Source organism: Canis lupus, chromosome 20 (assembly GCF_048164855.1).
Source record: "Canis lupus baileyi chromosome 20, mCanLup2.hap1, whole genome shotgun sequence".
In the NCBI taxonomy this organism is placed as follows: Eukaryota; Metazoa; Chordata; class Mammalia; order Carnivora; family Canidae; genus Canis; species Canis lupus.
In genome coordinates, this window is record NC_132857.1 from 46,692,558 (window position 1) to 46,718,984 (window position 26,427).

The 26,427-nt window shown below is 39.2% G+C and overlaps 2 long non-coding RNA genes across 8 annotated transcripts in view; one reads left to right on the forward strand and one right to left on the reverse strand.

Moving 5' to 3' along the window:
* LOC140611940 (uncharacterized) overlaps positions 1-8,529 on the forward strand; it is a 46,705-nt gene extending 38,176 nt beyond the window's left edge. The window contains exon 3 of the long non-coding RNA XR_012013249.1: positions 8,313-8,529. This is a non-coding gene — a long non-coding RNA (uncharacterized lncRNA). The remainder of the gene's footprint in view (positions 1-8,312) is intronic.
* LOC140611939 (uncharacterized) lies at positions 173-25,711 on the reverse strand. 7 transcript variants are annotated; one of them, XR_012013244.1, is made up of 10 exons: positions 25,565-25,711; positions 24,312-24,412; positions 24,112-24,199; positions 22,525-22,723; positions 17,630-17,754; positions 15,128-15,245; positions 4,609-4,696; positions 3,797-3,875; positions 651-736; positions 173-552 (listed from the first exon to the last, which is right to left on the reverse strand). It is a non-coding gene; the product is annotated as an uncharacterized lncRNA (long non-coding RNA). The 7 variants fall into 7 exon arrangements; XR_012013246.1 differs by having other exon boundaries at positions 175-432; XR_012013245.1 differs by lacking the exons at positions 173-552; positions 651-736; positions 3,797-3,875; positions 4,609-4,696 and adding an exon at positions 8,575-9,225.
* Positions 25,712-26,427: the final 716 nt, after the last annotated feature.

The following is a 26,427-nucleotide window of genomic DNA, read 5'->3' on the forward strand; positions in this document are numbered from 1 at the left end:
GGGAATTCAGGTGATTTTTACTTAGTGCCAATGACATTTGGTCTAAGGTCATGCTGCACCCTGAGTGCACCTCAGAATCATCCAGGGAATAAGAAGGATATAAACAAATTCAGGACACATTGTCAATATGTTCATTCTTTATTTTGTACAATGCATATTTATAGTGTCGTACTTCTTTATCAAGAGCCTTATTTGTGTAGATACTGGAAATTAAAAGCAAAAGAAGAACGCATTTCTTGACTTTAAGAAGCTTACAGTTTACTCTCAGGAGATTAATAAAGAGAATGTCTATACGTAGTTCTCAAATTATGTGAGAAAGGGGGGGGTCCTCTGACTCAGTGATGGCAGGGGTGCCATTGGTGGCAGGAGGGGCTTCTTGGAGAAGGCAGATGCTGAGCTGAGAGTACTTATTTTAGAGTGCTAAGGAACAAGCTGGATAGAGAAAAATAAAGGGGATTTTCCTGAGAAGGACTGTACCAGTTGAAGCATGAATAAGAGATTCTTCAGTAGTGTTGGGGGAAACGAAAGCCTTCTGATTTGCTGGATCACCAACTAGGAGGAGACAAGGATGAAGAATGAGACTAGAGAGGGAAGTAGGCTCTGGTTCTGGTGCCTTCCATGGCAGGCTGCAGAGGAGAGATACATCTTACCTGTATGGCAAGCTGCTGTAAGGGTCCAGGTCTTCACTTTAGGCAGCTCCTCTGGTTTCTGATGTCATCATGGAGAACCTAAATGTCTGTTTATGCAAAGCAATTGGGTGATACAAATAAATATATATTAAATATGATAGACTCTCCTGGAAAAGAATACTTATCATTACTCAGCAATATAAATTAAATTCACAGCCATGGGGCACCTGAGTGGCTCAACGGTTGAGCGTCTGTCTGCCTTTGGCCCAAGGCATGATCCCGGGGTCCTAGGATTGAGTCCCATATTGGGCTTCCTGCATGAAGCCTGCTTCTCCCTCTGCCTATGTCTCTGCCTCTCTCTCTCTGTTCTCATGAATAAACAAATAAAATCTTTTGAAAAATAAACTCATAGCCGCAGTAGGGAGCCTTATAAGCCATAGAAATGGCCCAAAGAGTCACTTCACAGGAGTTGAGGTAAAGGAGAAGCATTTCTGGCTGGCTAACATGCTCCGAGATAGTTAATGGGGGTATAGCGGCCCACTCTTGGCCGTGGGGGCGGGGGAGGGAAGTTTTGATAGGCACTTTTCTAGAAAGAAGGAAAGAATGACATTAGCAAACAACAGAAAACGTGATGTCCTTATTATGTTTGGCCAAAAGGGTCAGAACAGGAGGATTTGTAAGGGAATAAAGACTGACAAAACTACAAAGCCATGCAGAGTCCCAGTCATACATAGCAGGTTTTGCTGAAAATCTGACCAACATTTGGGGAGTTATAGGAAATGTGACCCAAGGAAGGTATCTAAGCAGGGAAAGAGTATTTTTCAATACACCTAATGATGAAGATCGAGCTGGCACTGGAATTCCTGACAGAGTTTTTTAAAAATGCAAATAAGTACAAATAATAAGAATCTGAACCAGTGTAGTAGCAAGTAGAAATATAAGACATGTGAAGGAGAAATGAGATTACATGCCCACTCTGGTCTATTGACCGAAAGCATTTTTATCACGGCTTTTGTGTGATTCTGAACCACATTCAGAATTGGAAGCCATGTCTTTGGTGACATCCTCCTCCCCTCAGTCATGAGGACTACATTTTTCACTGGGAGGTGGAGTTACCAATGCGGAGAATAATGAAATTCACTTGTAAAAGCCAGAACTCGGCAACTTGCCTATGGTTAAAATCTCCTGGAGAACTCGTTAAACAGATTTCTGGACCCCATCAAGGTTACAGAATCAGAAACTCCAGGAATAGGCCCGGTTGGCATACTTAACCAGTCCCCATCATCAGGTAAGTTTGGGGAACACAGCAGCAGGGTCAATGTTACTGCAGAGCAACAAAGTAATTGATGGACTATAGAGGCCTGTGTCGAGATTATCTGTGCATTGAAGTATAATGATTCTGTTAGCTTTCAGGTGCCGAGACCAAAGTCGTAATCCACATCCTACCACTTCCCCTATCACTGTATTCTGACCCGCCAACATCTTCTTCCAGGGTTACTGCAATAGCATCCTATCGGCGGCTCTTCCTGCTTCCACTCTTTCTGGGATGTAGTTTGTCTTCCATATAAGAGATGGAAAAATCTTTTAAAAGCAAAGACTAGCTGGGACACCCGTGTGGCTCAGTCGGTTAAGTGTCTGCCTTCTGCTCAGGTCATGATCCCAGGGTCCTGGGTATCAAGGCCTACATGGGCTCCCTGCTCAGCAGGGAGTCAGCTTCTCCCTCTCTCTTTGTTGCCCCTGCCCCCAGCTGTGGTCTTTCTCTTTCTCTCTCTCTCAAATAAATAAATAAATAATAATAAAAAAAAATCTTAAAAAAAAAAAAAAAGAAAAGCTAAGACCAGATCATGCCACTCCCCACTCCTCTGGTCCATACCCCCAATGCTCTCTAATTACACACTTAGAGAAAAATCCGAAATTCCTACCACAGCCTCCAAAGCCCCTCCTGGGTTGCCCTGCCCATCTGTTCCTTGCAGCTCCTACGGCTTTCTCCCTTTGCTCAGTGGCTTATTCCTGTTCCTTGAGTACCCTAGGCTTGTCACTCTCCTTGAGCTGGACCCTCATGGTTCTTGTTTCATGTGACCACCTTTCTCCAGATATTCACTGGTCCGGCTCCACTGTGTTGTTCAGGAAGGACTTCTCGAAGCCCCGTGTAGAAGAGCTCCTATTTACCACAGTCCTCTCTTCACTTTCTGCCTCATCCTTAGCTCTATGCATTTCACCTCAAAAGGCATCACGATCTGCTCTCATGCCACACATTTGTCTATATGTCTTTTCTCTGTCTTCTATACTAGAATGCATGTACCTTAAAACAATAGATTCTGTTTTGTTTTTGTATTCCCCCGGGCTGAGCATGGAGTCTAATACGGAGGCAATGCTCAGTGAACATTTCTTGGATGGTTGGATGGATTAATGATGGCTTGGAACGTGATAGGAACTATGTAGTGTGTATATTTTTTCCATGTTATTGTCTCTATACTCCAGACTTTGGACTGTATACATTTTTTAATGTTCTCCTACAATTCCATACTTAGACACCCAATGATCTGGCTTCTTTCTATCATTGCTTGGTCATACGATGCTTTATTAGGTTTATACATTTGGAGACGTTGCTATTAACACAGGCTAGGAAAACAAATTCCCATCTGTGTTGACCTCTTCATACTTCTTGCTTTCCATTCTTGACTGCCTTTTGGGTGTTTAAACTTCCTACTCACATGTCTTTCCTAACTCTCCCTATGGCCTAAGATCTCATTGTTCTTATTTCTCTGACCTTTCTCCTCCTCTTTCTCTACTAGAAGCAGTCACCTTTTGAACTGATAGTCACAGACAAGCTCTTAGAAATGGTTGTAGCTTCCGTTGGAAGTGGAGATAGATCCAGATCTGGGATATTGCTAGCATTTAGGGGCTGGGATTCTATTAGCCTCAGGCATGGCTGGGTAGCCAAAAACTCCTATAAAATACACCGTGTAACGTAACCAGATTCACATGCTCTAATTTGTTTTAAAGACAGAAGATTTAGAGCAACATGATATCAAGCCATTGACTTAGACGTCATTGTGCCCATCTCACTGGATATTAAGTCGATCACAATTAGCTGCTCAGCTCTTTCATGGTCTGTTTTTTTGAGACTCCCAAATTTCTAACTTGACTTCACAGAGAGAACTAACCGATGGGCCGTCCTAGGTGGGGCGTGCAAGACAGACTCAGGATTTCTTCTAAGGCCTGGTTATCTCCCATCCATTACACCTGCAGAAATGCAAGATATTTAAACCGTTGTTATTGCTGTGGCTATTTTACATCATCTGCCAGCTGTGTTTCCTTTCTCATATTTGATTTCTGTGTTCGCCTCAAAAATAAATTTTCCTGAAATCATAGGCTATGCACTCAAGATAAGATAATAAGAATCATTAACTGGGTTGCACGTTGATGCTGCAACTGTGTGTGAACAGAACACTCGTAAGTACCCGCACAGATGTATCAGCCGCATTTATACCCCACACAACAAACACACACGAGCACTTATATTCTCCGCTTTATCTTTTGAGAGGAAGACAGCTCAGCGTCGTCTCGCAGTCTAAGTCAGTACTTCATTAAAAGAAATTCCTTTTCTTCCAGAGACACTGTTCCATTGCAAGAAAGCATGTTGAAAGGAGCCTAAGGGTGGGCTTCTGTAGTTCCATGCCCAGTGGCCCTGCCTGCCTCACACTGACCTGCCTTCCAGCACATGCTGAGGGAGCTTCCTGACTCAGAACCCCGGCCCCTGTGGCTTCCAGTTTATTTTCTGGGCAGGCAAGAACTGTTGCCTGTCTGATAGGCTTTCTCTTGTCGAGGACCTGCCTGGAGGCAGATATGTCTAGTTATCTGCCTGCCTTTTGAAGCTACACTGCACACAGCTGCTCTTGCTTCCATCTCAACTTCTACCTGCCTGGAAGGGACTCTGCTGATAAGTCCTGACCAGGGGGCCCGAAGAGTTATTTACCTGGATGTGAATCTCTCTACAGGCACACAGAGAGTCGATTTGCACACCATGCTTTCATCACTTACGGTGATTTTTCTGGTTCAGATATCTAGAGCTCAACAGAGAAAAATATTTTTGTAGTTGAAGAAACATCCCTTTCACAATATGACTAGGGTAAGGCTCTTAGGATGGCTAATTGGCATGAAAACTGCTAGAACATAGTAATAATGGGATGAGAAAAGGAAAGCAACTCTACACTTTAAAGTGGCTATAAAATCAGGTAATGAAAGAGAATTTGGGGGGTGGGGGAGGGTGGGCAAAATTTGCGCCCCTCTTAAAAAATAAGTAAATCCAAATCAATTTTGGAGACTTCAGCATTCTCTGTTATTTGTAATCACAATCTAACTCTGCTCAGACTGAAATGTGCAGTCATGTCCAACAGCAGGGGCCCCAAGCGGTGCTTAGCTCTTGCATTAAGCGGGATAAAATAAGTAGGTTGAACAGAAGGAATGCTTTAAAAACACCGAAGTGCCATCCTAAATGAGTCACCCAGCTGTGGACTGCTTGGAAACAGCAGGATCATGCAGACAAGACTGGCTCTCAGCCAGGAGGTCAAGGCATAATGCGTTCCGTGTCGTGTGCACCCATGAATAAATGTCACTGGCTGTAACTCCAGCTCTGTATTAGTGGGGCGGGGAGGCCATCGGGATCTGTCTGCCTCACCATTAACAGGGCACAAACTTAGATTTTTAGCATTACCCCCAAAGGAAGGTGTACATACTATCTCAGAGGTTCATAACAGGATAAAAAAAAACGTTGTAAAATGTGAAGCATGTGTCTTATAACTATGCCACGGTGCTTCTAGGGCATGAGGAATTCATATTTTTAATCAGTTTGGCCAAGTATGTTGTGAAGCTGATGGTGGTACAATTATTTATTTGATGCCCATAAGTTCTGTGAATATGCAACCTCACAGGTGTACACTTAAGTCAGAGTGAGACTTTAAAAGTTCAAAGATGACTATTGGCTTAAGCCCCATCAGTGGCCTCTCACAGTTTCTAGAACATCCAACATCTAGAAACTATCCTGTCTTTTCAGGCTTATTTCACATCAGGTTTCTGCTTCTTTCTTTTCATTCCTGCAGTATTGTTTATGTTTCAGTTAGTTTCTGGCCTTGCTTCCATTCCCTGTTGGACTTTGCTCTTCCCTGTTCCTTCTCTGGAACCTTTCTCTTCCCATCTCTGTCATTAGCTACTAATACCTGTTAGGTCTCAGCTTAAAGGCTGTTATAAACAATGAACTTCTAGGCCAACTCACATCCTCCATCAGAACCACCATCATATGTTATTGGAATTACTCATTCAATTTTACCTCTACTGTGTAAGACCTTAAGTTCAGTGAGGGCAGATATTATTCTGTTTTGTGTAAAATTGTTCTACCTATATATTGTTCAGTAAATATTTGCTGTTATGAAAACCCCTATGATCAAAGGTATTTTTCCCCACTCTGGAAAAGGCAGTCATGTGGCTTCAACTTGTGTAAACAGTACACAACAGTGCACATTTCTTTTTTAAAAGAAATTTTGTTTATTTATTTATATGAAGGGGGGATGGAGTGCGACCATGTGGGGAGGAGCAGAGAGAGAGGGACATACAAACTCTGCACTGAGCACAGAGCCTGCCTGGGTGCTCCATCCCATGATTCCAGGGTCATGACCTGAACTGAGATCAAGAGTCCCACACTCTACTGACTGAGCCACATCTGGCTCCCCTAGTGGTTACCTTTGAATAAGAGGATTAATACTACAAAGAATTACACCGTTCAGCTTTGAAGATTAGAGTTTGTGAGGGAAGGTAAGTTTTCATTTAGCCCATTATAGCTTTGGACATGTTAAAGGACTTGATTGAGAATACCACCAAAAGCCAGAGGCTACTGACTCCAATGCCCACAGAGACCAGGCATCAATATAAAGAATAGAGCTAAGTAGGACTGGGGCAGACTGGGATCCCACCATAGGTAATTGTTTTCAACAATTGTGAGCTAAGCATGGCAGGTTTTCTAATTTTTCAAGAGAAGAAGAAAATCCAAAACGTTCGTTGTAAAATCATAATTTAAAAAATGTTAGCAAAATAAATAAATAAATAAATAAATAAATAAATAAATAAATAAAAATTAAAAATGTTAGCAAATAATTTCAAATTTGTAAAATATCTTGCTTACCAGATGAAACATTTCTACTGGGACAAAACAGAGTTTGCGAGCTATGAAGTTAAAATTGAATCATTAAGTCAAAGTCAGTATTGAGACCATCAATTTGCTCATGCATGGATGTTTAGATGTTTAACCCAATGAACAACTGATGCATAAATAATAAATCTAACAATTTGAGAATGAGAAGGGACATTAGAATCATCTCGTAAACACTTTCATCCACGTTACAGATGACAACGTCTCAGGTCCACAAAAATGAAATTACTGGGCCTTGAAGTCAGATGCACACAATTAAGTTACATGGACTTGAATCCAGGTGTTTTGATGCCTGGCTTTTCTCGTAACTCCGAGCGACATTGTGTGTACTGTTTGCGTGCTTGCATATTCTGCTCTAAGTAAGTGGAGTGAAATACGGTAGCCTATTCTAGTGCCTCTGAAATTTTACTGTGTGTGTGAATCAATTGGGGAATCTCATAAAAATGCAAATTCTGATTCAGCAGGTCTGGAATAGGACCCGAGTTTCTGTATTTCTAGCAGCTCCCAGGTGATGCCAATCCCAAGCCCAGAGCTTTGGGTAGTGCGGAGGGACCGACTCTGCAACAGTTGCTCTAGATGCTGGGACTGCACTGACTTCCCAGAGTGGGATGTGCTCCTTATTTTTTCTTTGCCAGTTATCTCTGCTAACATCTTTTTTTTTTTGTCTTCCATGCTGAATCCTTGACAAGACAAAATATTAAATTAAGCGCGAAATCCCCTTACCAGGGAAAGCAGATAAGTAACTGACTAAAAACCAGGGGGTGCTGAGGAATGAACTCTTCAACTATAAAATCAAAATCTCCATCATGCAAAATGCATGAGTTTTCTCATGTCTTGTTTTGTAAATGATATTAGTTCTGGTTAGTTGCTGGGGAACTATTGAGTCATTTTCTAACTAATAGCAACGGAAAATGACATTCCAGGAAATAAAGGGGAGAAGGCACTTCGGAATATAATAGCAAACAATCCACAAGATGGCAGTAGGTTCCTATGTTTTCCATTTTACTTACCCTTTTACAGAGTGTACATTTCATCAGTGAAAATTTTAAAAGAATTACACTATGTTGGCTATTTTGTTTTATTTTGTTTTTTTACTTGCTAGGATTTTTTTTTTGTAATGACAGAACTAAACCTTTATAAGAGAAGTTATATATTTTTTATTAGCCAAAGGATTAACGGCTACTTTTTGTCACACTTTCTTCTTCATATTACTGTGGCATACTGATATTATCCTTTTTTTATGATTTATTTATTTATTTGAGAGAGTGAGAAAGAGTGCAAGCACTCTTGCAGAGAGGGGAGGGGCAGAGAGAGGGAGAGAATATCAGACTCCCCACTGAGCACAGAGACTGACTTGGGGCTCCATCTGAGTACCCCGAGATTGTGACTGACCTGAAACCAAGAGTCTAACACTCAACCGACTGAGCCACCCAAGCACCTCCCGGCGTTATCCTTTTAACTTGAGTTTATTCTTTCAGGTTCTCATTGGAGAGTACATTGGAATACATTTTCACTGAATATTGAAAATTTTTTGAAACAAGAGATCGACGACTATATTCAAAATTTCAAACACATTTTTCAACTCTTAACCGGCCATTTATTTTCACTTGAGAAACCTCCTGAAGATTCAGCTGACTGATTAAGACAGAAAGAATCATAAAAGTGAATTCTTCATTATGTTGTCAATTTAAGATTAATGGTAATTGTATTTTAATACACATTGTGTTAAAGAAGTCACATTTCTAAGACTTGTTTGTAAGGTTTTTTATTTGCTCTGAATTAGTCTCAGGGGACCAAGGAAGCATGGATCAGGGAAAAGAAATATAATAGGTGTTTTTCTAAAGGTTTTTTGTTGTGTAAGAAAAGGATGAGTAGTGTACCGACCTATAGATATTCATAGAAGTGTGCACAGATACCGTACTTGATGTTGTGGCAATCTTGGCAAAATTGAGCATTACCCTGTTATCATCACCAGACTTCTGTGTGTTCTAGGACAATTCATTCAATGCTTTGGGGCTCAGTTTCTTCTGGTACAATAGAAGGTATATAGATTAGCCAATTTCATTTCCAACTTCTTAACACTCAATGCTTCTTAGGAGCAAATGTAATTAAGTAAAGAGTAGCATAAGCTTTGAAAAAAACCCATGATGACTGGGGTTACAGAGGTCTTTAGAGTACTCTGCCTCTTATCCTATTTTCTTTATATATTCTAGGTGGTTCATGGAACTCTTGAGCTGTATTTGTTCTAAAATGGTTTAAAGAGGCTGGCAAGGCAAAATGCTGGATCAACCCTGAGGGGGTATGTGGCTGTTTGTCTGTATTCCCAAAATAATCTTATTATAAAAAAATCTCTTTTCTTCCTCTCCTCCATATTTTCATTTCATTAGGCCCCTAGAATAAGAAAGGGAAGAGAGGACAAATAGGAAAAATGATTTGCATGGTAGCAGGTTGTAAAGGGATCTTAGAGGAAATTTTGGGACATCAAAATAGCTGACTAAGTTGTGGGAGTGTGATGCTAATTGAGGAGGCCACCGCCCCTCGCCTGCCTCCCCAGGTACTGGCTTCCAGCTTTTCTCTCCTGCTTGTTGTCCAGCCTGACATTTCCCCTCTTCTTTTCTCTCTTTCTGCTCTCATCTTCCTGGTCTCCATTGATTAATTCCCTGCCCCAACCCATTCCAAACACAACCTTTCTTGGCACCTTAGGCCACAGGCAGATCCTATCACATAGAGCGGCTGGTTGTATATTCCCCCTTCTGGTGGCGCTTCACTTCACATTCATCGCTTTGTTTCCTAGCTCAGCTGTGGATGAAACTATCTTATTGTTTTGTCCCCAGTCAGGCAGAGATTCCTCTCTCTCTTCCAAATGAGTTTTTGTTAGACATTGGTTTAGAGAACCATTACGTTCGATGAAGCTACTTAAACTCATTACCTTTATAGGTATTTGCAACTTGCTAAGTAGCATAAATGCTGAATGGTTGGGCTTCAACCGAACCTTCAGCCTGCTGACCCAGCTCCAGTGCTAAAATTTCCTTCATATACCTTTCATACATACACTAAAATATAGCTTCGACTGTTGAAGCATATTAAGAATATCTTACAGGAAAAACAAACTCAAGTTTTCTCTCAAGATCTCAATTTTTAGACTGTAAGGGATTTCTGAGTCTGTGCCCAGTGATCTATGACATGATTCAAACCTGGATTTAGAATCCAAACCCTCATTTAGAATTGACTTAAAATCTATTTCTAAAAAAAAAAGGTAGCTAGATCAAATTAAGGTAGATAATAAGTGATTTGAGGTTTTTACTTCCCAATTTAATCCTCAACTAATTGTATGCACAACTTGTCTCTCTTCCTTACAATATTACTTTAGAGTTCTCATCCAATGGTAACAATTGTATTCAAACAAGGAGTTGAGCTGATCCTTGTAAAAATGTAAAATGGGAAAAGACTGCCTTCAGGATTCCTTTACTCTCCCCTCAGAGTTTCCATGTCTGGTCTTCTGGTGCTGCCAAGGTGGCCTGGCTTCCCTAGGATCCTACGAATAACTCAAACACAATGATGGACTCTGAATTAGTTTTTCTAGCCTGATAGTGAAATTTTTCTCTCCTCTGAACTCTTGTCAGGTTTAAGCAGGACCCGTTTAATGAGTTAAGGTAGAGACATGCTGACCATGATCAATGGGACAATTCTGTTTTCACCACACATTGGGGGTAATCCTGTCAATTTAACTACCTTTAGGATAATCTCTTAGTAATGGATTAGAAATGCTTTTAGACAGTATAACTTAGTAACCAAAATGACCAGGATATTTGGACATCAAACTTTTGGCCTTTTAGTTTGGTAATTTTCGGGATTATATCGGATGGCTTTTCAGCAAACATACCAATTACTTAACTTCTCAAACCATATAATTTATGGCTAATTGCTTAAGGGATATCTAGACAGATGCATTCCCTGCCATTTAGAAGCTAACAAAGTTTGGGATGGACTGACTTTTATCGATGGTACAAACAGATTGCAGCCCTGGAACACAATAGTGTTCAAAATAGATGGCAAGAGGAAATTCTGGATTTGATGGAGTTTGAGAAGAATAGAGATACCGTATTTACATTCAGACAGACCTCTAAGATACAGTCATAAAAAACAGTGGTGAGCATAAGAAATCAATTTTTTTTTTAGTTTTTATTTATTTGATAGAGAAAGAGAGAAAAAGAAAGCACAAGAAGGGGGAGCAGCAGGGAGAGGGAGAGGGAGAAGAAAGGAGTCTGTTGTGGGGCTCAATCCCAGGACCCCAGATTGTGACCTGAGCCAAAGGCAGATACTTAACTGACTGAGCTACCCAGGTGCCCCAAGAAATCAATGTGATTACCGTTGATTTCATTGTTAACTACAAAATTAATCCCCCATGTTATGAAATCTTTCACTTATTAACTTGTTCAGAAATAACTGTATTCATTGAACAGAGTATTTTGCAAACTAAGTATTTATGAGGCACAGTACCTCGATTAGACTAAGGATGAATCAAAACACCTGAAGTTTTTAACTGATGAAAAAATGAAGAAAAGTTGAAATTATCTTTTGTTTTTCCTAAATAGGACAAATGTAAAAGATTTTATGTAATATAAGGTGATTTTAGTGCAATTTCTTTATTTTACAGGCTCAGGATCTAGGGGTTAAGTTATTTGCCCCCAGACAGCTAATCATTCAGACTTAACTGTTTTTGCAACTAAAGCCTGTATATCTCTATTCCCTTTCTTGTGTACCTTTTGCTGTTTCACATAGGCGTTATTTTCATTGATCATTAAAACAACCCTTTAATCAGATTTTAAACCTGGGGCTTTAGGCTCCAATTCAGTCTGCAGCCCAGAGCCTGCCCAACCTCTGTTTCTTTCCCAGTAAGTCAGTTTATTTACCCTCAGCCTGCAATCATGGCATTTATGCAAACACATACATAACTAAACAAATAAATAAATCCACTACAATATCCACTATTTCCTTTCTGAGAAAAGCAGGAGGATCGAAGTGTGTAGATCTCATTTTGGAGTTAGGAAACCTATACTCAGAATTCAGTTTTGCCCCAGGTGACCTTAGCCAAGTCATGCCAACTTTCTCCCTGAGGCCAGGAGCTTACTTCATTGGCTCTTCATTGATTTCATCTACTATCTTCATGTTAGAAAGCCACAGTCTAATAGATACGCAGGAAATGAACACTGAACTTTCTCATAGCTCAAAGTTTTCTGAGGGCATTTGAAGAGCAGGCCTATTTTCTGCCAATTATTCTATTTTAATAAGCTCTACCATCACTTTGGCACAAATACTCAACTTAAACAAGTAGCTTTACTTCGTAGCTGACCCCAAATAAATGGCTGATTGTGATTCTTTGTGAAATCCGTAGACCTTATGAGATAGTAACTGTACCTTTATGCCTCTGCTTGTTATTGATCATAGCAGAAGGTATTTAACTTTCTGTAGCAGTCTTAGGATTTCTGTATTTGGTGTTTCTCAACAAATTTGTCTTTTGATGTAAAATGTCATTGTCAAAAATTCAAATTTATAATAAGATTCTGTACAAAGCACTCTAAATTACATTCCGCTATTCAGTAGCAATGCAAAGCACTAATTGCAATATTTCAAAGAGAACCTTTCTTTTTTCAAAACCTGTAAGTCTATTAATCCTAGAATTATGATTCATTCCAAGGATATTTTAGCATAAGCTCAAAAATATAATATAGTGTTCTGTAATATAATTAGCAAGCCAATAAAATATTTTGCTCTAAATTACTTAATAAATGTACTATGTGAGGAATAACATCCTTAAAATGAATTCCAGGATAGTTCTTCAGTTTCTTCTTTCAGAATAATTGCATATAATTCTAAAAATTTTATTGGATATCACAAGACTGAAGCCTATTTTCTTGAATTAGACAGTACACAGGCTACCGATAGCCTGTTATGCAGGATGTCAAGGGAGAAGATGTTAGAGGACAAACTAAAAGCTTCTAGAAATTCAGCTGAGTGAAATCCTCAGATTGTGCCTTTTAGCCTTTGTTTTATTATGACTAATAGAACAACAGCAGAGTCTGATTTTTGCCCCTCCCATCATTAGCAAGATGCTCATCTAATTCCTCATTAAATAGATAAAAATGATTCTAAGTTCAAATGCAAAGTCTCATCAATAACTGATTCTCTACACAATACTAGAAATCCTTTAATGTTTGTAAGGGTCCTTTATTTTTGTGGTGATTTATTTTGTCTATTTATCCTCTGAGCTCAATATGGGAAAGATGTAAGCTTTCTTATCTGAAAATCCTCCAAGATGGGGAGAAAAAAACTTCGTGTCATTATGATGAGAGGCAGTGGGTGTCTTCCTACGTGAATGTAGGCACATTCATTTCCTTTCACTTCATAGCTCTAGAGAATTATCTGCTTTGTTTCTTGAGGCATCACTACTTATGTAAAAAGGGGATGCAATTTGAGGAATTTAGCATAAATACTAGTCAGCCTTTTTCTGGTGACATTTTAGTGCCCGTCTTTTAGACATTCCTTTTAATGCTGTCAATATTTACAATGGAGCATCACAAGCATAATTTTACCACTGAAAATCAATTTCATGTAAATGCCATTCTGTTATAGTGCTGGTGATGAAAGACCCTTCTTAAAAGTCCCCCTCCTTGCCTATTACACTGTTTTGCTCTGCAGTTTATTATCTGTACCTTTAGCCACACAAACATTTGGGAGACTGAGAAGAATGATCCGGTGTGCCAATTAGTTTCAGAAAGCTCATCTTTAAGACTGCTTATAAAGGTTGAAACTGATCATATTTAAGAGAATCTTAACATAGACTGAGCTTTTCACTGACCATCACATATGGTCATGCAGAATGAATTATTGTTCAAGTTCATATGATTTTACTCTTCCTAGTCAAATGTTTTCCATACATGTTTTCCATGTTTTCTTTGCCCTTTCTTTTCTGTTGAGTAAATTTCCTTTCCTCATATCCAGCCTCCCTCAATGTCACCTGTCCTCCAATGGCCAGCTCTGGTTTATTCTCTCTTGTGAAATCCTCCCAGATTACTTTTAGAGAGTGACTTATGTTCATTGTAGGTACATAAGTGGCCTTCGATAAATGTGAGATCTCAGAGCCCTTACTATCTGTAAGGCAGGATCTAATTAGATGCTAATGATTTTACTCTACAATGTTGGCTATAAATCTCAACCCACACTTACAACACGGGAAAAGTACAACTTTCTTCGTTTCTTATATTTAGTGAATTTCCCTTTTGATTATCTCCCTAGGGTGGACAACACATAATTCCAGTGAAAAGTTATACTGTCCCTTTCCCCACAGTATTGTCCAAATTCTCCAGGACCTGATGCTAAAGCCTTGGGAAGTATTTCAGTGCATGTTGGGTCATTAGATAGTCAACGTTCTGTACCAGACCTCAAGTCCACTAAAGTATTCATTGCCCCATCAAGTCCTTGGTCGTTCAATTTAGGGGAAAATAAATATTTTTCCCTCTCCCCTTCTGAGTTTTTGGCTAAGACTCCTGTGTTAAACACAGACTATCAAAAACAAACAAACAAAAAACAGACTATCAAAAGAAAAACAAAAAAGTTTATTAACATGTATACCTCATGTATACATGGGGGATGGGGAAAAATGATTAAGTTTCTGAGGTAGCTTAGAATTCGAGTTTAAATACCATTTTAAGAGGGAAAGGGGCATATAAATTAAAGGTCTCTTAGGAGACAGTACATGAGTTTTAGGAAAGATGCATGGGCCCTTGGAAGAATCGGTGGGAGGTATGATAGTTTGTGGCACGGTTTGTTTGAGTGTGATGCTGACTTCTAGTCTCTTTTCCTGTGGTATGATTCAATTTTTCCTGGTTGTTCAAACTACTGGGGAGGGGATTTGTAACAATTGAGCTTCTTTTGGAAGATCTGTCTTTTTTCTTTTTTAGGATTTTATATTTATTCACGGGAGACACACAAAGAGACGCAAAGACATAGCAGAGGGAGAAGCAGGCTCCCTATAGGGAGTCTGACATGGAACTCAATCCCAGGACCCCGGGATCACAAACTGAACCAAAGATAGCTGGTCAACCACTGAGTCATCCAGGTGCCCTGGAAGATCTGTCTTTAGGTGATAAGGGGAGTTCAGAAAAAGCTTCTCCCTGTTTTTCAAGCACTTAGGATTCAAAACAATCAACATACCACAGCAGCATATTTTGGGTTGAAAAGTCCTGAGCTTCTACAGTCATATTTTGGGGTGGCTTATTCTGCAAGCACTCACCTCTAATTAGGGCGCTTTGGAGATGTATCTGTGTCCTATCAAGATGGCCCTCACAGGTCCATTGCTCTCTCTGCTGCCTTGATGCCATCCTTGGGCATGTGGCCACCATTCTGAGCTCCTGCACCATGAAAGGGAAAGAAATCCCAGAGGCTGCAGGAGGCCATGTCTGCTGATGTGCAGCAAGTGGCCATTCCTCTCCCTCGTCTTCATCTGGGAAGGAGTCCTGCTGCCTCTTCGTGTCTTTATCTGAGAAGTGAGGTACAGGTATCTTGCTTTCCAATCCCACAAGCCTTCCTAGAATTTTGCTAGTTTTCATGCAGGGTATATGATCCTTGTCCTTGTGATGCATCAATATTTATGCCTTTGTCAGTTCCCTTCCTCCCCATTCTAGTCCTGGAGATTTTATTCTAACCTGGATGAATGAGGATTAGGAATAGTACAGGCTTACTTTTATTTGTGTTTTGCAAAATCTTTCATCTATATATGAATCTTTTACATTCTCCTAAGTACTAGTCTTTTGAAAATCAAAAGACAAGGAAAAAGTGTATTTTTTCCTCTACTTGATGCTATCACATCTCATACAGGAAGTGAAAATCAGAAGCATTTATGCCTAGCTAAATATTTATATATGGAGGGCGTGGTTGGGGAGACAGGAGAAATGGTGGAGAGTATGTAGAAAAACTCACAAATATAGAAAAACCTCGATGATTTAGCATGCTAAAAATATTCTGACATACTCCTATTTGCTTCTTACCCAATACCCAATAAGTTCCTTAAAGAAGGGCAGATTTAGTATTTTTGGATCTCTCATAATGCCCAGGACCACGATACACAAATAGTAGGGATTTGTTAAATTCCTTCTGAATGATTGACTGATGTTTAGGCATTTGTGGTTCAATAAATGCAGTTTTCTGCCAAGTTACTAGAAGAATGCACATTTTGTAATAGGACTTACTTATCTTCTATTATATTTCTTAACATAACGAAAAGTTATACAGAACTAAACAGCAAACCAAGTGTGCTGAACTTACCAGCTATTTGGGCAAATTTATAAGCTTCTGAAATATGTATTCTGCTTGCCATGTGCAGTGAAATTGAGCTTAAGAAACTTGACATGCAGGAGCCATTTTTTAAACCAAGAAAACTGAAGAATTTTAGAGGAAATGGAAGATAAAAATGTGAGTAGTCTTTGGTTGTAATAAAGCAGCAAAACGTGCTTAGGACTTATGTGCAAACCTTTGCATAAATGAATTCCCAACATGGTGAATACAGATGTTAACAAACCTTTTTCCCCTAAATTTGGGAAACTTTTCCTTCACAGTTATAAAAAGAAATTTGCTGCATATAATCATCATGGAGATTCTGCTCCCCAAATCGCAAAATCATATATATTCACACCTCAGATAACTAGGCAATATGAAAATAGATTTTTTTTATGCCTTCAGCAATTTTGAATTTTACTTTTTTGGGCAATCATGCTGTAGTGATTAGTCAGACTTTAATGAGAGGAATGCCTCTGACATTAGCTAAAATCACCCCTAACGTTGATGCCTGTTTAATTACTTGACAGCGAGCAGCATGATGGCCTCTGCAAGTAGGTATTTAAAAAAGATGTTGGATTTTAATACACTTTCATAAGATTCTTTGATTACACTGGCTGCTTATTTCAGTTGTATCAGCTCAGTACTAAGCAAGCACTCATTTGCATGTTTGATCCCTGCATTGACCACTTAGGTAAGCTTTGTTCTGTACCCTGAGGGCATGCCATTTAGTGCTAGCAACCAGTTCACATAGTCCTGCTATTATTGATAATCAGTAGCATAGAGGAAACCACAGAGAGCTACAGGCAAATTTATCTCCCTCAGGCTGAAACAACCCTAGGTCCAAGTGTAGGGGTGCTGGGCTATTAGGGCCTTCAGTAGGAATTATATTAAATGATTGTAAGTCTGGTGCACGCAACAGCTCAAAGTTCTCAAAACAGGACCTTCATGAATCTATCCCATTTGCACCAATCATGAATTTCCAAAAATGGGTTCTGAGAAGCTTAATGCTGCAGAGATGATCCTTGATAAGAAGTGTTCATATTGTGCCATTCCCTTGTGACATTCCTCACTATGTTTTGTATGTTGTACATTTTGTTGTTTTGTTCTCTATGCCTTCTGAAAATTTAGCATGCTCTACAAATGTCCCTAAGTACCCACAATTGGTTAAGTGTAATGATACCACTTAATATATATCAAAAATATCAAAGGAAAAATATAAAGGCATTTTTATGAGTAGCTATGTATTTTTTAAAGATTTTATTCATGAGAGAGACAAAGAGAGAGAGGAGAGAGGCAGAGACACAGGCAGAGGGAGAAGCAGGGTCCATGCAGGGAGCCTAATGCAGGCTGGGACTCCAGGATCACACCCTAGGCCGAAGGCAGTTGCTAAACCACTGAGCCACCCAGGGATTCCCAGTAGCTATGTATTTAAGAAAATAAACATGAGTAGTTTACTTACTTTATAGACATTGTTCCATTTAAATCTCAGCCCTGTGCTGGTTCAGAGAAGTTGAGGTAGCATAGTATCTTTATATAGTTCAAGAACTCTTCAAGAACTCTTGGAAGAGTTTGTGAAGAAGATATCTGGAAGAAGGATGTTTGGTTGCTGCTTCTGTGATAACAATATCTACCTTTTAGTCTTGCCTCTTAGATTAAATGAGATGGTGTATGTGAAGGGTAGAGCTCGTATTCTATACCTAACAAGTCTCCTTCAAATGCTAGTATTTTGTCTTTTCTTCCTTTTTCTTTTTTTTTTTTTAAGATTTATTTATTTATTTTATTTTAGAGAGAGAGATAGCAAAGGGATAGTGAAAGAGAGTATGAGCGGAAAGGAGAGGGAGAAGTAGGCTCCCCACTGAGCAAGGAGCCCAGTTTGGGGCTTAATCCCAGGACCCTGGTATCATGAGCCCAGCCAAAGGCAGATGCTTAACTCACTGAACCACCCAGGCACCCCTTTTCTTCCTTCTTCTTACCATTCTTTGGGATAGCCTTCCTTTTGCACTCAAATACATGTCTGCCCTTTCTGTCATTGTCATCCCTACTTTGGAGACCCTCTTTATTTCTTTCCTTAGAAATCATTGTCCTCTTCTTTGATTCCTGTCAAAGGTGATGGATTATATAGTCTAAGAGGAAGGAGGTCTCATTTTACAGTAGAATTACCCCTTCATGTTCTCCCAGAATGACTTGACCTCCAAAAGCATTTGCTGCTCTTTGAGCCATTAAAACATAGTCTAGCTCTTTCACAATTTGAAAGAACATAATGAAACATGTGAAAACATAATGATGTTTTGCACTTTGTTGTTTAGAGGATATAAGCCAAGAGTGGTTCTTAAACTGTTTGCATTGCTCTTTTTTTTTTTTTTTAAGATTTTATTTATTTATTCATGAGAGACAGAGAGAGAGAGAGAGAGAGAGGCAGAGACACAGGCAGAGGGAGAAGCAGGCTCCATGCGTGGAGCCTGACATGGGACTCTATCCTGGGACGCCAGGATCACGACCTGAGCTGAAGACAGCACTAAACTGCTGAGCCACCCAGGCTGCCCTGCATTGCTCTTTGTTATGCTGGTTACTCTACCCTCCTCTTGATTTTCTTGGAATGGAGAAGAGACCCGCTGGTTTTCCCTTGACTTAGAGCAATGGGTCTCATACTGTTTGGTTTAAGGAACTCTTTCCATTCTTAAAAATGACTGGGAGCTACAGAGAGGGTTTTTTTTTCTTAATTGTGGTTTATACCAATTGACAGTTACCACATTAGAAGTTAAAACTAAAAAGAATTCTAAAAATTTCCTTATTATTCTATTTAAAAATAATAATAAGCTTATTACATATTAGTATAAATATCATGTTTTTTATGAAAAATTAACTATGTTTTCTAAAACAACAATAGTGAGAGAAATGACATATGTTGCATTTTTCAAGTCTATTTAATGGCTGACTTAATAGAAGACAACTGGATTCTCCACTCTACTTCTGTATTCAATCTATTTCAATCTGTTAATTGGGTAAACTATATGAAGAAAATTTGGTCTCATTCAGATATGTATTTGGAAAGGAGAAATATTTAATGTCTTTTCATATAATTGTAGATATTCTTCTTTGTTGTGACACTGAAATTAGTCAAGTGGTAATTTCTAATAGCCTAATTGAAACATGAAACTGAAACACTAATAAACTTTCTCATCCTTTGTTCTATCATGATCCACTGGTCTATCTTGCACTTTGACTGGATCATGTATCCATGCATGATGTTGTAGTATCATGTTTTGATCATTTCTTCACATGTCAATGTGACATTGACATATTTCATCAAATGATACCATATTAAATGAAAACATATTCATTAATATTACCACTGATCTCAGCAGAAAAGTCTTTAGTATGAGGAAGCTGTGTGGCTTGTAACTTGTATGGCTACAAATTTTCCAAAATTCCAATATTCACTTGAAAACTGTCTCATTAAAAACATACACTGTCATTTGTTTTCCCTGATGTGAAAGCTTACTTCATTAATCTGCATTGCCAAATGCCAAAAAGGTAGCCATATTTATCTGTCAATTATTTTTCAAGTAGAAATGATTTTACATGAAATTATGAGCTAGGACAGCTCACAACTCAATCACACTGGTGCTTTCACTTGAGATAAACTTTGTACTTTGGTAAGCAGCACAAATGCTTTATGTGTGCTTCTTCTTCTTATTTTATTGTTATTTCATGACACAAAATATCAAAAAATATATTCAAGGGTCACGATTTAGTGAAATTATTTCTTACTATTTGATCAAGGAAATTCTTAAGCAAAGCTAGCATTTATTCTTTTTAATTGATTTATTGATTTCTACAACTGTTTGGTGGGGAAGATACCATGACTATTAATATACTTGGTACCACTGACTTGACTCTTGCTAGGGCTACAAAAATTTCACCTATTATTGCTTTTGTACAATCAGTGCATTGTCAACACAATGAAAGTCAAATAACTTCTTAATATTATTATGACAATAGTTTTAATCCTATAAACATGCCCACAAAAGGGTCTCAGGAACCCCCAAGAGTTCATGGATTAGACCTTAACTCTTTGCTTTAGAATAATAGGTTTCCCAAATTCTTTCATTAAAAATGATAGCATTTTTTTTTATGAGTGCTTTATCCTAATGTAAAGACTCTGAGATATTAGATTACTCAACAGTAAATGGTCTTGGGATTTGGAGAAACGGAAGACAATCATAGTCTCAATCTTGCTAAGAAAAGTGTGCTTGCATGAACTGGACTTTCAAATAATTTCGATTTGGATTGTGTCAAGAGTTGTGGCATACTTCTTAGTCTAAGTATTCTCACACCATGCTGTTCTCTATTTATTATTCAAGCTAATTGGAAAATGCAGTACTAGTAGTAGCTTGAGGTAGCATCCTTATGATTGTCTCCTTTGGGGTAGAATTTATGCTCGCAGGTACAGTGGATGTCGTGGAAACTACTGTTTAGAGGTGGGGAAAAAAAGTATTCTGGCCCTCCTGTTTAAACCTGCAGAAGAGGCCCCCAGCAGGGTCCAGACCTTTCTCATTTTCTCTAAGTATCTACCTCAGAATCAGTCTCATTATTTTCACTTTTTTTTTTTTTTTGGCTTACGTTGGAGATTTATTTATCTGAGAAATATTTGTCTTTGTTTTACACTTTTGTAGGCATAGTTCAAAATATTCTCTTCCTACAGAATTGTTGCCTCATCTCCTACAAATGATGGCACATGATGACAGGAGGTTGGCTCACTGAGGAACTGCTCTGACAGGGACAGAGAGCTCATCTCAGCATGTCACATGGCCCCTGCAGCTCTCTTTGATCCCTGGGATCCCAGATTAGGTCTCTGCTTTCTGATCTATAGTTATGAAATCCCATGCAGGGAGTGCAAATCTACATTAGCTGTAGTGTTGGTAACAGAAGGCTGAATCAGATACATGCCCAAACAGTTATTGACACCACATTTAAAAATCCAAGAACCAGAAATATTGCCCAGAGGTAGCTTCCTATGTTCCAGAAAGAAGGAACTCTGTCTAGGCTCAAAGATCAGTAATTTAGGAAAACACCTGCTTAGAGTACTGTTTTATTATTAACTTCTGTGGGGCAAGTGTTCTTTTTCATACCTGAAGTCCAAATAGGCTTTGAAGTTCTTGTCTCCATAATACATCCATTAATCCGAACATCAATGACAAAAAAAATCAAACCAAATTTTGGAAGCATGTAATGTGTAGGAGATGATGAACTAAGGCTGCTTTAAAGTCTATATTTGAAGTTGTATGCAAGTTCCTATATTTCTTTCCTGTTCTGGGAACTCTTAATTTTGTAAATTAGTTGTAATTTAAAGGCTAGAACTTTTTTTTAGAAGATAAACTCTAGCTGTTCCTGGAGATTTAAGAAGAAAGCACCTTCAGTTTTGTAGATCTACATTGTCTACAGAGGCCAGAGTCACAACTTTTTAATTATGCCCTAAAAGCAAAGCAGGAAATTGTCTTAGTAGAGAACAGTGACACAACGGTGACCAGGCAACTGGTCACTCATCTAATGAAGATGCTGACTTTGCTCTCATCCCCTTCGAGGTTAAGCAGTCCTGTTACTTTTTCTAAAAAATAGATTTTATTTATTTATTTGGTAGAGAGACAGAGAGTGTGTGCAAGTGAGCATGCACAAGCAGGGGGAGCAGCAGGGAGAGGGAGGGGGAGAGGGAAAGGGAGAGGGAGAGGGAGAGGGAGACGGAGAAGTAGGCTCCCCTCTAATCAAAGAGCTGGATGCAGGGCTCAATCCAAGGGTCCTGGGATCATGACCTGAGCTGAAGGCAGAAGCTTAACTGACTGAGCCAGCCAGGTGCCCCCCAGTCTTGTTACTTTATAGATACACATATCAGGTTGCATTTCAGTTGCCTGAGGGCAGTTGTGCATGACTTCTTTTTCTTGGAACCCCCTAGTATTACCTTGGAAATGATTCCTATGTAAGGAATACATGTAGCTTTGATATCTCTGGGTTATAATGTCAGTTCTCATTTCAAATGCATGCTTTCCTATGACTAACCGAGATCCTTTATTAAATATTCATATTTTCAGGACTTATGGCAGGGACTCTAGTTGAGGAAGTTTAGAAGGAGAGCCCAGGAATCTGGATTTTAATCAAGCAACTAGGATGAGATGGCTATAAGTAGCTCAAGGACTGCAATCAGAAAAATGCTGCCTAGGAAATAAAACTATGCCCTGGCCAGAGAGTTGGGGCATAAAACACACTCCTGCCTGTTACCAGCATTGGGCAAGAAATTCTTGAAATCTGGTATACAGAAAGCCAATGGGACATTAAGAATGGTCATATGAACTTGATCACCAGTAAGATGCAGTCCATCTTAGATATTGCTTCTGACTATGGATCTGTGGTTCAGCCTTCATGCTTCTTCTGGTCTGGACTCTGATGTGTCTTTAACCGTTTGGAGGAGATTTATGATGTCGATGGCAAAACTCAAGCTGTTTCACTTGTTCCTTCGAGTTTGGTGCCCACAGCAGTGTCCTTCTCATGGGAGCATTCTCTGAGTGAGTAAAGAGAGCAAAAAGAGTGACAGTGATTTCAATTTAGTGTATTATTCCTTTGATCAAAAATCTTGGCAGGTTTCTAGTGGTGTCAAAAATCGCTTGGCCTGCCAAGCAGTTAGAGGAGGAACATTTGGAATTGTCATCATTGAACTGGAATTTGAGGTGAAAACTCAGAGAAACTGCTCCAATGAAAAATTTTGCAACAGAGCTCCATCCAAATATATTAAAAGATATCAAAGAGAAAGTGTTTTCTCTTGTGATTTTCCTTTCGCTGTTAACAGAACACTTGTAAAATTGATGATGATGTATCTTACTAGTCACCTAGAAGGCTCCGTACCACTGGAGAAAACAAAATTACTTTAATATTTCCGAAGGTTTCTTTACTTTGTAAGATGTATCTGGGGAGCTTATTAAGTTCATTAGAAAACTTGAAGAAATTTAAAAGTACTTCTAAAGGCCTTTTCTTTCCTATTGCAAACTACTTCTGCATTTTTAGATAGGAGCATGAATAGATAAAAGAAGAGCTTAGCTAAAACAAATAAAAGTTGATATGTATTTCTGAGGACTATGAGAAGGGGAAATGAAACTATTTATTTTCCTCTAGCTGGGCCCACCCTTCCCTGGTGTTCATAATCAATCCTGACTTGGAGGGGGAGGTTGTTAAGGAAAAAAACAGTCATCTATATTGAGATGTAGCCTCTTTCCCTATGTTGCTAGAATATCCTTATTATTAATGTTATATCAATGAGAACGGCGCTGTATTCTGAATGGTAACAGTTGATAACTTTTATTGCGACATATGCTGGGCAAGGCACACAGGCATTTGCTCATTGCATTCTCACAACATCCTTATGAGATCAGCACGTTATTAACAGTATCCCCACATTACCATAATCAAGAATATTAAGAAAGAATACCTTCCCAGGACTCTTAGGTTGTCAGCACTAAAACAGACCATCTAAGGAGGGCATACTTCTCTGTTGCACTTCTCTGCTGGACTTGGAGAGTTTGGTGGAGGCAGATTTGGGTTCCTGGGTCTTAGTAATGAGTTCTAGAAACTTTTTCCCATTAAACTGGGGGTAGAAGTGGGTTTGGGGGAGGTAAAACAAAATAGAAGCTTTCTGTTTCCTCTCTTCCCATTGTTATATATGAGTCTTTATCTTTATTCAATACTGAAGAAAAAGTTGCGTGGAGTCCCTTGTCCTTATTCAGCCTCCCACGACCACGTGGCTCTGTGTCTGTCTCTGTAGCACCCCGTCTGCCCTTGTTTGGCAGTCTGTTTTCCATTTTCAACCCTTCCTGATTACTCCTGGTACTAAGAAATGAGGCATTTCCTGGCTGAAAACCAAAATATCTCTTTTGGGTGATAAAATAAGCTACAGACTTGGTTATGTGGCTGGACCTCTGAATTAAATTCTTCTTTGAGGTTTCTGGAAGGCTTCAAACTGGGCTCCAATTCTAGAACTTGCATCCTGAGGTGGAAATACCAGAGAATGTGCGCTCAGCTGGCAGGGTCCTACAATTGTTCCTGGCAGCAGAGGAGGATTTAGGTATCAGCAGGGAGATGAGATAAGTATCACTTACCCTTCACAGGCACCTTATACTTGACCTGGAGGAGATGTTATTCTCAGCTGAAGTTTAAATGAATATGCAGGCATTCTGAAGGGCTTTCTTCCTTGAGGTTGCTTCCGGAGAATCAAAATCTTGTTAGAATTATTCTGGGCACTGATTCAAAGTGTGAAAGGCTAAAATATTGCCAACATGGTAATTTACACAATATAATAGCAGGGGAAAATAAATTATCCACAACTTACAGCAATGCCCTGTGAGCAGAAAGCCTCTTGGAACACACAAAAATTATATCTACAATATATCAGCAACATAAAGCCTGGGATTATAAGAATCAGATTTAGGTTCTTGAAAAATTAGTGGAAATTCCATTTTGCCATCACTTTAGAAATTGAAAAGTAATAATAAATGGGCACAGCCAGTGTCGGGACATGATTGATTGAATTACATATTCCATCTTGTTTGTTACTTAGCACCTTATGTCCTCAGAGGGCTTTGCCCTTGTGCTTCTAGTCAAGTATGAAAACTTGGTAGCATTCCCATGATATCTGCAAGGAAACTGAAGCACGGGAGAGTGGGGTTCTTTCAAGGTCACCTCATTGATCTGAGACGAAGCTGTAATGGAGTCGGGAGCTATCAAATCTCTGTGTCCAGGGATTGACAAGGGCTGTGGTTTAGGACAGATATTCAGAGCAAAGAATCAAAGAATAAAGGTAATTAAGGTAATAAAGGTAAGTGCTGAGGAGTCAGACCTTTAACAAACTCTTAATTGAAATCATTGGCCTTATTATGAACCTTTTGTTTTCTGGGTTTTGAATAAAATTTCCCTTTGCTGTGTAGCTTCTTGGTCATCACTCCTAGGAACATGTTTCCCTGCTGTGGTCTCTTCTATACCACTGTTAATTTCTAAGAAGATTTTACCTCAGAACATAGTTTGAAATGATGAAGCCATAGGATCCTCAGCTGAATAATATGGAAAAAAAAGAGCAATTGCATGAAATTTTTATGTAGGATCCAGAAAAGTAGATGAGGGAGTTAACAGCAGATTAAAAGAAGCAAAGGAAGAGCAACCTGTGTGTATTTTGGAACAGAGAGAGTAGATCTAGGGAAATATCTTGGTGCAGGGAAGACTTCACAGCCTCAGTAAGAAATGGAATTAATCTTATTTTCTCCATGTTGCCCATGTCCTGCCATCGCATCCAATATTCACACCTATTCCTCTCTCTCTGTAACTTCCGCCTCTGTGCTAAGTGAAAAGCAACACATACCATGCTGTGTTTCAGCTATCGATGGGGCTTGGCCAGAGGCCTGAATACATTTCTCTTTCTCCTTCCCCTTCACGTGCTGTACCAGTCTTCTAACTCCCTCTCTGTTGGTGGTGTCTCCCCATTCCAGTTCTACTGTGTTCTAGAACATTGGGATTCATCGTTTTGACTGAAATTCTGACCCTGTTACTGCCTGGCTAACAGCCTTTGATCACTCTTCCTCACTTCCATTCCCCCAATCCAAAGGCAACCTATTAAAGCCCTAATTCCTACATCTCTCCACTCTCTGGCACCATCTTGTCTCTGGCAAGCCTCTCTTAGCTTGTTTTATAGTTTCTGCCTAAAATTCAGACTAAAGCAAAAAGCTCATTGTTTTCTGAGTAAATCTCAAAGTTCCTATATCCACTTCATTATTCATTCTCTTTCTTCCATGGAGAACAATATCTATTTCTTTCCTCATCCATTTCTGCATCTGCTGATCTCATATTTGTCCTTCAAAGTTCACTTTGATGGTGATTCTTAACTCTGGAATTCACGTGTGATGCTTAGAGAACATCGGTTTCCCAAGATGACTCTTAAGGGAGTATAGTCTGATAATATTGGAGAAAAGGAAAGTACATTATAAAAAATGTTTAGTGTTTCCCTAAAAGTTGACTCTTTAATGGCAGCCATAGAAGGGATTTGACACGTGAAGTGACCTTCCCATGTAGATGTTGGAAGAATACTTCTCTGGCAGCTGTGATGTGAGAATGTAGATTGGGGCCCACATTTGGTTGGTTATCGCAAAAGCCACTACCCTACTATTTCTATTCCAGGATTGTTCAGATATTCTTCAATATCAAGGAAGCCAGACCCAATCCCAGGTT